Raw genomic sequence first — 11,447 nt, 5'->3', positions numbered from 1 at the left:
CTGTTTAGTTTCTGTTTCCAGGATCTGTCCATTGATGAGAGTGGGGTGTTGAAGACTCCCATTATTATTCTGTGAGGTCCAATGTGTGCTTTGAGCTTTACTCTAGTTTCTTTAATGAACGTAGATGCCCTTGCATATGGAGCATAGGTATTCAGAATGGAAGGTTCATCTTGGAAGATTTTATCTTTGATGAGTATGAAGTGCCCCTCCTTGTCTTTTTTGATAACTTTGTGTTGGAAGTCAATTTTATTCGATATTAAAATGGCTACTCTAGGTTATTTCTTTGGACCATTTGCTTGGATTTTTTTTTCCATTCTTTTACTCTGAGGTAGTGTCTGTCTTTATCCCTGGGGTGGGTTTCCTGTAAGCAGCAAAATGTTGGGTCCTGTTTGTGTAACCAGTTTGTTAGTCTATGTCTTTTTATCGGGGAGTTGAGTCCATTGATATTAAGAGATATTAAGGAAAAGAAATTGGTATTTCCTGTTATTTTTGTTGTTAAAGTTGGGAATCTGTTCTTGTGGCTGTCTTCTTTTAGTTTTGTTTTGGTTGTGAGCCTAGCCTTTAATGGGTGAGCCATCTCTCCAGCCCTTCTTTTAGTTTTGTTAAAGGATTAATTTCTTGCTTTTTCTAGGCTGTAATTTCCACCTTTGTGTTGGTGTTTTCCCTTTATTATCCTTTGAAGGGCTGGATTCGTGGAAAGATATATTGTGAGTTTGGTTTTGTCATGGAATACTTTGGTTTCTCCATCTATGGTATTTGAGGATTTTGCTGGGTATACTAACCTGGGCTGGCATTTGTGTTCTCTTAGGGTCTGTATGACATCTGTCCAGGATCTTCTAGCTTTCATAGTCTCTGGTGAGAAGTCTGGTGTAATTCTAATAGGCCTGCATTTATATGTTACCTGACCTTTTTCCCTTACTGCTTTTAATAGTCTATCTTTATTTTCTGAATTTGTTGTTCTGATTATTATGTGTCTGGAGGAATTTCTTTTCTAGTCCAGTCTATTTGGAGTTCTGTAGGCTTCTTGTATGTTCATGGGCATCTCTGTCTTTAGGTATGGGAAGTTTTCTTCTATAATTTTGTTGAAGATATTTACTGGCCCTTTAAGTTGAAAATGTTCATTCTCATCTATACCTATTATCCTTAGGTTTGATCTTCTTATTGTGTCCTAGATTTCCTAGATGTTTTGGGTAGGATCTTTTTGCATTTTGTATTTTCTTTGATTGTTGTGTCCATGTTTTCTATGGAATCTTCTGCACCTGAGATTCTCTCTTCCATCTCTTGTATTCTGTTGCCGATACTCGCATTTATGTTTCCTGATTTCTTTCCTAGGGTTTCATCTCCAAAGTTGTCTCTCCTTGGGTTTTCTCCTGTATTTCTTTGAGTGAGTTATTCTTAAAATCCTCTACCAACATCATGAGATATGATTTTAAATCTGAATCTTGCTTTTCAGGTGTGTTAGGGTATCCAGGACTCGCTCTGGTTGGCGTACTGGGTTCTGATGATGCTGAGTGGTCTTGGGTTCTATTAGTAAGATTCTTAAATTTGCCTTTCACAATCTGGTAATCTCTGGTGTTAGATGTTCTAGCTGTTCTGGCTGGAGCTTGTTCCTCCTGTGATTCTTTAGTCTGTGTCAGCACTCCTGGGTATCCAACTCTCTCCTGAGTCCCAGTGGTCAGAGAGCAGTCTCTGCAGGCCAGCTCTCCTCTTACAGGGAAGGTGCACAGAAGTCTGGAGCTCAGATCCACCTCTTGAGTCCTGGACTCAGAGTCCTCCCTGTAGGTGGTCTCTCCTCTGGCATAGAAGTTGCCCAGGGATCTGGGTCTCAGCTCTGTTTCCTGGCTGAGGATGAAGGCCCAAAGAGATCATGTTCAAGAAGCTCTGTTGCTTGTGCTCTCCTGTGTAGCCTGGTCTCAGTAATCCCAAGACCCTGGGTGTGCTAGGGCCTGCTGCATTCTCGCCCAAGATGGTGCAGGGCTGGCCCTGACTAGAACAAACCCCAGCTACTGGCTAGGTCGGTTTCCTTTGTCCCTGTTCCTGCTGGCACAAGGCCCTCTGGGTTTTTTGGAACCAATGTTGCATCCTACTCACCAGTCATCACAAGATCCTGGGTGTGCTAGGGCTCCCGGAGCATGGAGAGTCCTCTGGGGACCTTGGGACCCTCCACCAAGTTCTTGACCAAGATCCAGCGCAAGCTTTAGCTTCAGATTTGATCACATGATTAATACCAGCTCATTATAACACCAAGGGCTAATTTAGGACCTTCTCTTCAAAACTGTCATAAGATGAATACTCTCTATCCCACCAATGCTTTCTAGTACTAATGAACTCTCAAACAATAATAACAATTATAATTTATCAGACTGGTTTACAATATAAAATCACATTAGACTCTCTTGGGTATGATGAACATTTTGGATTTGAGTTTGTTTTTTTGTTTGTTTGTAAAGGAGCTTAATGATAGAAAAATAATATAATTTTGATGGCATTAACAACAACAACAACAAACCCACAAAGATAGGAGAAAAAAAAAAGAACAGGATGGTTCTAATGTGCCATCAGTAGCTGACACTTTCTCCTGACATCTGCAGGCATACAATACATACAATACACATGAAGCAAAACACCCATACACACAAAACATATCTGTGTTGGAGGAGGGATGTTATCATTTGTATACAAGTGTCTGTGGATGCACAAGATAGCATCAGATCTCCTGAAGCTGTACTTAAAGACAACTGCGAGACACCTGGCATAAATGCTGGGAACCGAACTCTCAGATGCTCTGCAAAAGCAGAAGTCACTCTTAGCTATGGAGCCCTCTGTTCAGCCCCAGAAATGAATTTCTAAAACCAGCTCATAATCTTATGTGACTGTCTTCATGACTTATCCTTAATTAGGCATTGTCTAAACTGCTTTATTTTTAATATTGTACAAATATTTATGCTGCGATGAAGACAGACTATTGTGCCTTTGATATAATACTTCACATTGTACTGGTTGGGTATTTACATTGATAGCAGATAACTTAAATAGCACAGCACAATGAAAGAAAAGGCCAAGGGGGAAACACAATATAGATAATATTTTCAAGTGCAGCTTTTTTTCCGGCACAGGAAACTGGTCATTTCCCAAATTTAAAGTGCAGAACACTATTTCTGTTCAAGTCATTATTCAAGAATCCAGTTCCCATGAAAAGGAAATGTTAGCAGTGGGGGCAGAAACAACCCAATGAAAAGAGTCAGGATCTAAGCAGAAGCCCCACCTCCCTGGCACCCATGGCTTCTCTTTTCTACGTATGATCTAACTTAGTGCATAGTCTTATGAGGGACAGGAGGGTAAGTTATCTTTATGGGAGACATTTTGTTCAATTAATAGGAAGACTTCTTTTCATCTTGAGATTTGTGTACCTAAGAAATATAGGGGCTAACTTAACCCTTCCCTTAAGGCTAATTACAACAAAGAGGCACCCACACCCTGGAGACTTTATAGTACAGATTGTTATCCACTGCTCCTTCAAACTTAGCATGTCCCCTTCTCCTCTTTTCTTAGAACCCAACATTGTCTTCACCATCTTCAGTCACTAAACAGCTCCTCCCTAGTTTATCATAGTATCTCCTTTCCTTTCAAATCCTTTCTTTGTCTCTCCCGAAAGCAAGTGAAGTATCATAACCAAACTGGCTAAGGTTAGGCCAGTTTACAGGTAAACATTCACAGTACAGAGATTACCAGGAAACAGTCCAACAACTAAAGAATTCAGTATCTGAAAGGAAGCATTTCAAATCAGCAGGGAAATGCCAGGTGTTGGAACAGGTTGCCACTGCCTGCTTCGAATCAAGCTCTCCCAATTACCAGATAAGCAACTTGACCACTTGAGACAGAGTTTCATGTTTGTGAAATAAAACTTATAACAGTCTCTGTAACTTTGGGATTTCTATAGGGAAAAAAGTGTGTGTGTGTGTGTGTGTGTGTGTGTGTGTGCACGAGAGAAAGAGAGAGAGAGAGAGAGAGACAGAGAGAGACAGAGAGAGACAGAGAGAGACAGAGAGAATGATATCTACAACATCACTATATATGTTGTTATTTTTGTATTTTAATTTTCATCACCAAATGCACTTACCAGGCATGATTTTCATTATTTGTGTTACTAATAGCAGGGTCTTGAGAAAGACCTTCAAGAAGATGTATACAGACGTCTACACGGCCCCATAATCCCAGCATTTGAGAGTGGAAAAGTCAGGAGTTCAAGCTCATCCCTGGCTACAGAGGGAGGTGAAGGCCAGCCTGGGTTACGTGAGACCATGTGTCAAACAAAAGAAAACAAAATAAACTAGCAAATGTAAAGATGAAGAGGGAGAGGAGGAGGAGGAGGAGGAGTGGGAGGAAAAGGGCAAAACAGAATTAATCCAGTCATCATGACAACTACCTGCAATGCCAGCACTGAGAGGTGGAGACAGAAAGGTTTGTTGCAGACCAGTCTGGGCCATGCAGTGAGAAGAGGTCTGGCTGTCTGCCACAGCGACACTCTACACTGTGATCTGCAGCATCAAAAACCAGCTAAGAGAAACAGGTATTAGGTGTGCACATAAATAGGTACAACTTGAAAAACTTTTCCAAGATGCTCATAATCTTTCTCCATAATTCATCGTGTAACACCATTTACACAACCTGGAATGGGATATCTTAAAAATATGAGAAAGGGGCTAAATAAAAACTGAAAATTAGGGACAATAATCATCAGCTCTCCTGATGTTTCAACAATGGGAAAATAAAATATGAAACACCAGAAATTCGTCTACATGTCTCACAAATAAAATAGGAGGCAGCAAAACGTTACTAATGAGCTTGTCTCCACGGATATTGGCTGACTGCCCTGTCAACAACTGAATATTCATGGAGCAAATCAAGCATAGGTAAACAAGAAAGCTCTTCTTCCTGGTAGAGGAAAACAACCTATGAAAACTAAAAACTAGTTCATGTATATTTTCTGGCCTGTATCTTATATTCAATAGGAACCAAAGAAAAATCTAACATCTGTCTGTAGTTTATTTATGAAATTCACTAATGACCACAAAAATACAACAGGCTTGCACAATCACTAAAAAAGGGCCAACATTTCCCAGCATGCCTATTGTCTTCTCTGATACCTAAAAAGCAAGGGTCTCTGGCAAAGGGCTGCCTGGGAGACCTTGAGCACCTAAGAGAATTAAACACAGGAATGTCTATCAAGGACCAATGGACAAAGACACCAGCCACTGGGCTGGATGAAGTACAGCCATGTGCAGACACCAAGGAAGAGCAGGGCATATTAGGCTCACACTTCTGGAGTCTGGAGACCGCAAAAAGGTCAAAAGAGAAACCAAATTATGCTCAGTTTCTAAATCTGATTTCAAAAATGTCAATATCCTCACCCTTACTTTAGAAAAGAACCTAGAAGTCACTATTTTCCTAGATTATAGTAGAGATATACCCAAGCCACCCTGACTGGCTCAACTGACTTTTTCTCCTCTCTAAATGAAAATCATGGAACTTGAATAACTTTATATTTCTGTGACAGAATATTGTTTATAGAAGAAAATCTTCCAGAAGTCCCTCCCTCCCACCCTAACTACAACAGGTAAGTTAATATGACCACATTACACCATCCACTTCAGTTACTGAGCTATAGCTGTTACAGGGCTAAGGCTCCCCTGACACCACACTATCCCTACCTCCACCCAAAAAGAGTGTTTCTTCCCACCTCAATGATCTTTTGCCATCTTAGGAATTTAGACACTGAGAAGACTCACATTGCTTTAGTCAGATGCTTCTGTAGTGAGAAGCTATTGTACAGAAGAACATGTCAGCTTATATAATAAGAACAAAAGCTAAACCTTAAAAAATGTTCCAATTATCTTAACAATTTGACTTGATTAAAAATGACACAAAGCTCCTTTCTTGTTGTATTTAAGGCCTTCTCTGAAAGACAAGAATGTCATAGGCCCTAAAGGAGAACCTACTTTATTCTGCTAAGTGAACACTGCTTCCAAATACTATATTCGGACATCTCCTAAATAGTCATATTTATAGTCAGAGATTAGTGTTCTCAACCCTCAGCAAAAAAGCTCCTTTTTTACAGTAGATGTTGACACACAACTGGTAACATAAAGGGCATAACAGACTGTACTGTAGTCAGCCCTAAATGGGACATCTGTATCAGTCCTGTCCTCAGGGATCAGAGATCATTTCAGAAGAGAAGATAGAAAGAGACAGTGGGAGACTGCTGAAAAGTCATATTTTCCAGACATAAGGCCATTGCATTCAAATAGCTATGGCTACATGAGCAAGACCAATCCAGCCAAAATCCCAGCACAAAGCATACTGCGAGCTAAGAAGCTACTAGACCTGATGACAGACAGAGAAAAGAGAGTCAGTTTTCTTCAGGAATATGGCTCCTGATTGATAACCAATGCTCCAGTGGATAACCCTACACCAATCTATGTACTGGTAGCTCTAAGTGGACTCAGTGAATTTGACAAGGATTACATAATATTGGAAGAGATTAGTGAAGAAACAGTTATGTGAGGACCTGGGGGGGTTGATCAGTGAATTTGATCAAAAGACATCAAATGTATATATGAAATTCTCAATAAGTTAAAAGTAAATAAAATAATTAAAATTAATTTTAAAAGTAAAAAAGGATTAAAAAGTAAAGGAAATCATAAAAATTTCCCTTGAAATGAACCAATGAAGTAAATAAGTTAACCATATTATTTCCTAAGCATCCATTCTAAAAGGGTTACTTCTTCCCTGTAGAACTAAAAATGTGAGTTTCTGCCACAGCAATCTCTCTGATGTCACTGTCCCAATCATAATCCGAGTTCATAATCCAAGCAGACACATAACTATATATCATAGTCATAAGGTAAAATATGTAACACTTTGCTCAAGCCAAGAGTTTAGCAAAGTGTTTCCTGCTGTGCAGTGACATTATTGGTTCCCGTGGACTGGGGACTTCTCTAAATATCGTCAGTGAGCTGAACATGTACCTCACGAGCTGCTTGATAGAATCGCTGTTCTGCAAGAAATCAACCAACAAAACAAGCATAAAGTGCTGTGTCTGCAACTTTGGTTTGTCTCAGAGATGTGAAAGCAGAAAAGGGGGGTCATTTGATTAAGGGAAAGGTCATATAGAAGTGAGATAATGTCAAGTAAGAGAGGATGAATATGATGAAATTACACATAGGCATATATTAAAATGTCAGAACGAAAACATTATTTTGTTCAATTTACAAAACAATGAATATTAGCCTAAATAAAAGTAAATAACATTTTTAGCTTAATTAATTAATGAATTGATTTATTATTAGATATTTTCTTTATATGCATTTCAAATGCTATCCCGAAAGTTCCCTATACCCTCCCTCCGCCCTGCTCCCCTACCCACCCACTCCCACTTCTTGCTCCTGGTGTTCCCCTGTTGTACTGGGACATATAAAGTTTGCAATACCAAGGGGCCTCTCTTCGCAGTGATTGCCAACTAGGCCATCTTCTGCTACATATGCAGCTAGAGACACAAGCTCCGGGGTGGTACTAGTTAGTTCATATTGTTGTTCTACCTATAGAGTTACAGACCCCTTCAGCTCCTTGGGTGCTTTCTCTAGCTTCTCCATTGGGGGCCCTGTGTTCCATCTTATAGATGACTGTGAGCATTGACTTCTGTATTTGCCAGGCAATGGCATAGCCTCATACAACACAGCTATAACAGGGTCCCTTCAGCAAAATCTTTCTGGCTTTGTGCAATAGTATCTGGTTTTGGTGGCTCATTATGGGATGGATCCTCAGATGGGGTAGTCTCTGGATAGTCCATCCTTTCATCTTAGCTCCAAACTTTGTCTTTGTAACTCCTTACATGGGTATTTTGTTCCCTATTCTAAGAAGGAAAGATGTATCCACCCATCGGTCTTCCCTCTTCTTGATTTTCTTGTGTTTTGCAAATTGTATCTTGGGTGTTCTATGTTTCTGGGCTAATATCCACTTATCAGTGAGTGCATATCTAATGACGTCTTTTGTGATTGGGTTACCTCACTAACGATGATAACCTCCAGGTATCTCCATTTGTCCAAGAATTTCATAAATCCATTTTTTTTAATTGCTGAGTAGTACTCCAATGTGTAAATGTACCACATTTTCTGTATCCATTCCTCTGTTGAGGGATATCTGGGTTCTTTCCAGCTTCTGGCTATTATAAATAAGGCTGCTATGAACATAGTGGAGCATGTGTCCTTATTACAAGTTGGAACATCTTCTGGTTATATGCCCAGGAGAGGTATTGCTGGACCTTCCGGTAGTATTATGCCCAATTTTCTGAGGAACCGCCAAACTGATTTCCAGAGTAGTTGTACAAGCTTACAATCCCACCAGCAATTGAGGAGTGTTCCTCTCCACATCCTCGTCAGCATCTGCTGTCAACTGAATTTTTGATCTGAGCCATTCTGACTGGTGTGAGGTGGAATCTCAGGGTTGTTTTGATTTGCATTTCCCTGATGATTAAGGATGTTGAACATTTTTTCAAGTGCTTCTCAGCCCTTCAGTATTCCTCAGTTGAGAATTCTTTGTTTAGCTCTGTGCCCTATTTATTTATTTATTTATTTATTTATTTATTTATTTATGTATGGTTTTTCGAGACAGGGTTTCTCTGTATAGCCCTGGCTGTCCTGGAATTCACTCTGTAGACCAGGCTGGCCTCGAACTCAGAAATCCACCTGCCTCTGCCTCCCGAGTGCTGGGATTAAAGGCATGCGCCACCATGCCCGGCTTGTGCCCCATTTTTTAATGGGGTTATTTAAATTTCTGGAGTCCAGCTTCTTGAGCTCTTTGTATATATTGGATATTAGTCCCAATTGGTAAAAATCCTTTCCCAATCTGTTGGTGGCCTTTTTGCCTTATTGACAGTGCCTTTTGCCTTACAGAAGCTTTGCAATTTTATGAGGTCCCATTTATCAATTCTTGATCTTACTGTACAAGCCATTGCTTTTCTGTTTAGGAATTTTTCCCCTGTGCCCATATCTTCGAGGCTTTTCCCTACTTTCTCCTCTATTAATTTCAGTGTCTCTGGTCTTATGTGGAGGTTTTTGATCCACTTAGACTTGAGCTTTGTACAAGGAGATAAGAATGGGTCAATTTGCATTCTTCTACATGATAACTGCCAGGTGTAAATGCTGTCTTTTTTCCACTGGATGGTTTTAGCTCCCTTGTCAAAGATTAAGTGACCATAGCTGTGTGAATTCATTTCTGGGTCTTCAATTCTATTCCATTGATCTACCTGTACCAGTACCATGCAGTTTTTATCACAATTGCTATGTAGTACAGCTTAATGTCAGGCATGGTGATTCCACCAGAGGTTCTTTTATTGTTGAGAATCATTTTTGCTATCCTAGGTTTTTTATTTTTCCAGATGAATTTGCAAATTGCCCTTTCTATCTCACTGAAGAATTGAGTTGGAATTTTGATGGGGATTGCATTGAATCTATGGATTGCTTTTGGCAGGATAGCCATTTTTACTATATTAATCCTGCCTATCCATGAGCATGGGAGATCTTTTCATCTTCTGAGATCTTCTTCAATTTCTTTCTTCAGAGATTTTGAAGTTCTTATCATACAGATCTTTCACTTCCTTAGTTAGAGTCACGCCAAGGTATTTTATATTATTTGTGACTATTGAGAAGGGTGCTACCTTTATATGTTACTTGACATTTTTCCCTTTCTGCTTTTAATAATCTATCTTTATTTAGTGCATTTGTTGTTCTGATTGTTATGTGTCAGGAGGAATTTCTTTTCTGGTCCAGTCTATTTGGAGTTCTGTGGGCTTCTTGTTCATGGGCATCTCTTTCTTTAAGTTAGGGAAATTTTCTTCTATAATTTTGTTGAAGATATTTTCTAGCCCTTTAAGTTGAAAATCTTCATTCTCGTCTATACCTATTATCCGTAGGTTTGGTCTTCTCATTGTGTCCTGGTTTTCCTGGATGTTTTGAGTTAGGATCTTTTTGTATTTTGCATTTTCTTTGACTGTTGTGCCCATGTTTTCTATGGAATCTTCTGCACCTGAGATTCTCTCTTCCATCTCTTGTATTCTGTTGCTGATGCTCGCATCTATGTTTCCTGATTTCTTTCCTAGGGTTTCATCTCCAAAGTTGTCTCTCTTTGGGTTTTCTTTATTGTTTCTACTTCCATTTTTAGGTTAAGGATGGTTTTGTTCAATTCCATCACCTGTTTGGTTGTGTTTTCCTGTAATTCTTTAAGGAATTTTTGAGTTTCTTCTTTAAGTATTTCTACCATTTTAGCAGTGTTCTCCTGTATTTCTTTAAGTGAATTATTATTGCCCTTCTTAAAATCCTCTACCAGCATCATGAGATATGATTTTAAATCCAAACCTTGCTTTTTGGTTGTGTTGGGGATATCCAGGAGCACTGGGTTCTGATGATGTCGAGTGGTCTTGGTTTTTATTAGTACGATTCTTAAGTATGCCTTTCACCATTTGTTAATCTCTGGTGTTAGATGTTCTAGCTGTCTCTCGATGAAGTTTGTTCCTCCAGTAATTCTGTAAGCCTCTGTCAGCACTCCTGGGAATCCAACTCTCTCTTGAGTCCCAGTCAGAGCAATCTCTGCAGGCATGCTCTCCTCTTGCAAGGAAGGTTCACAGAGATCTGGATCTCAGCTCTGCCTCCTGGCTGAAGATGAAGGCTGGAAAGCAACATGTCCAAGAAGCTCTGTTGCTTCTGTGGCCCATATGCTCTCCTGTGCAGACTGGTTTCTGAGAGACCAGGGATAAAAGATGGCACTCTCACCTGAGTCCTGGCATCAGAGCCCTCCCTGGAGGCTGACTCTCCTTTGTTGGGGAAGGTACCCAGAGCAGGAGAAGAATTTATAAAAGAAAATTCTGTATAAAAATATTATAGTGAAACCTAGCACTTAGTATGCTAATATAATAATCAATTATTTATGAACAAACAAATGATGTCTAAATTTCCAAGCCCACTCAGGGAGCTGGAAAAAAACTCTGCTGGTATGCAGAGCTAGGTACATGACTGAGACTCCATAGAGCAAGAGCACAGTAGGGCTGCAGATCAGTTTGATAACCATGCTGCAAAATAAAGAGGTACTCTGATCAGCAGCAACAACTTCAATTCTGACCCCAGTAGAATAAGTCCTACTATATATACAAGCAGAGGATACACCCTTTAAAGATACCATCAATAAAAATTAATATTATTCTTTACAACAGCATTTACAAATGGTTCAGAAATTAAACTGTTATGAATAATATAAGGAAAGAATAGCATATCTCCACAATGAAAGTTAGACACAGTCAGAGAGACATAAAAGGTGAATTTACTGGGTAGGGAAATATACTTCATATTTCATGAACTATAAAGTCTTGTTACTTTTATTGATATGACTGATATTGA

The 11,447-nt window shown here is 39.5% G+C and overlaps 1 protein-coding gene across 3 annotated transcripts in view; it reads right to left on the bottom strand.

Moving 5' to 3' along the window:
* Nucleotides 1-11,447, bottom strand: part of Prex2 (phosphatidylinositol-3,4,5-trisphosphate dependent Rac exchange factor 2) — a 301,528-nt gene that overhangs the window by 247,779 nt on the left and 42,302 nt on the right. The gene's annotated exons all lie outside the window — the stretch shown is intronic.

This window comes from Mus caroli, chromosome 1 (genome assembly GCF_900094665.2).
Source record: "Mus caroli chromosome 1, CAROLI_EIJ_v1.1, whole genome shotgun sequence".
NCBI classification, from domain to species: Eukaryota; Metazoa; Chordata; class Mammalia; order Rodentia; family Muridae; genus Mus; species Mus caroli.
This window is presented reverse-complemented; position numbering and strand designations above follow the sequence as displayed.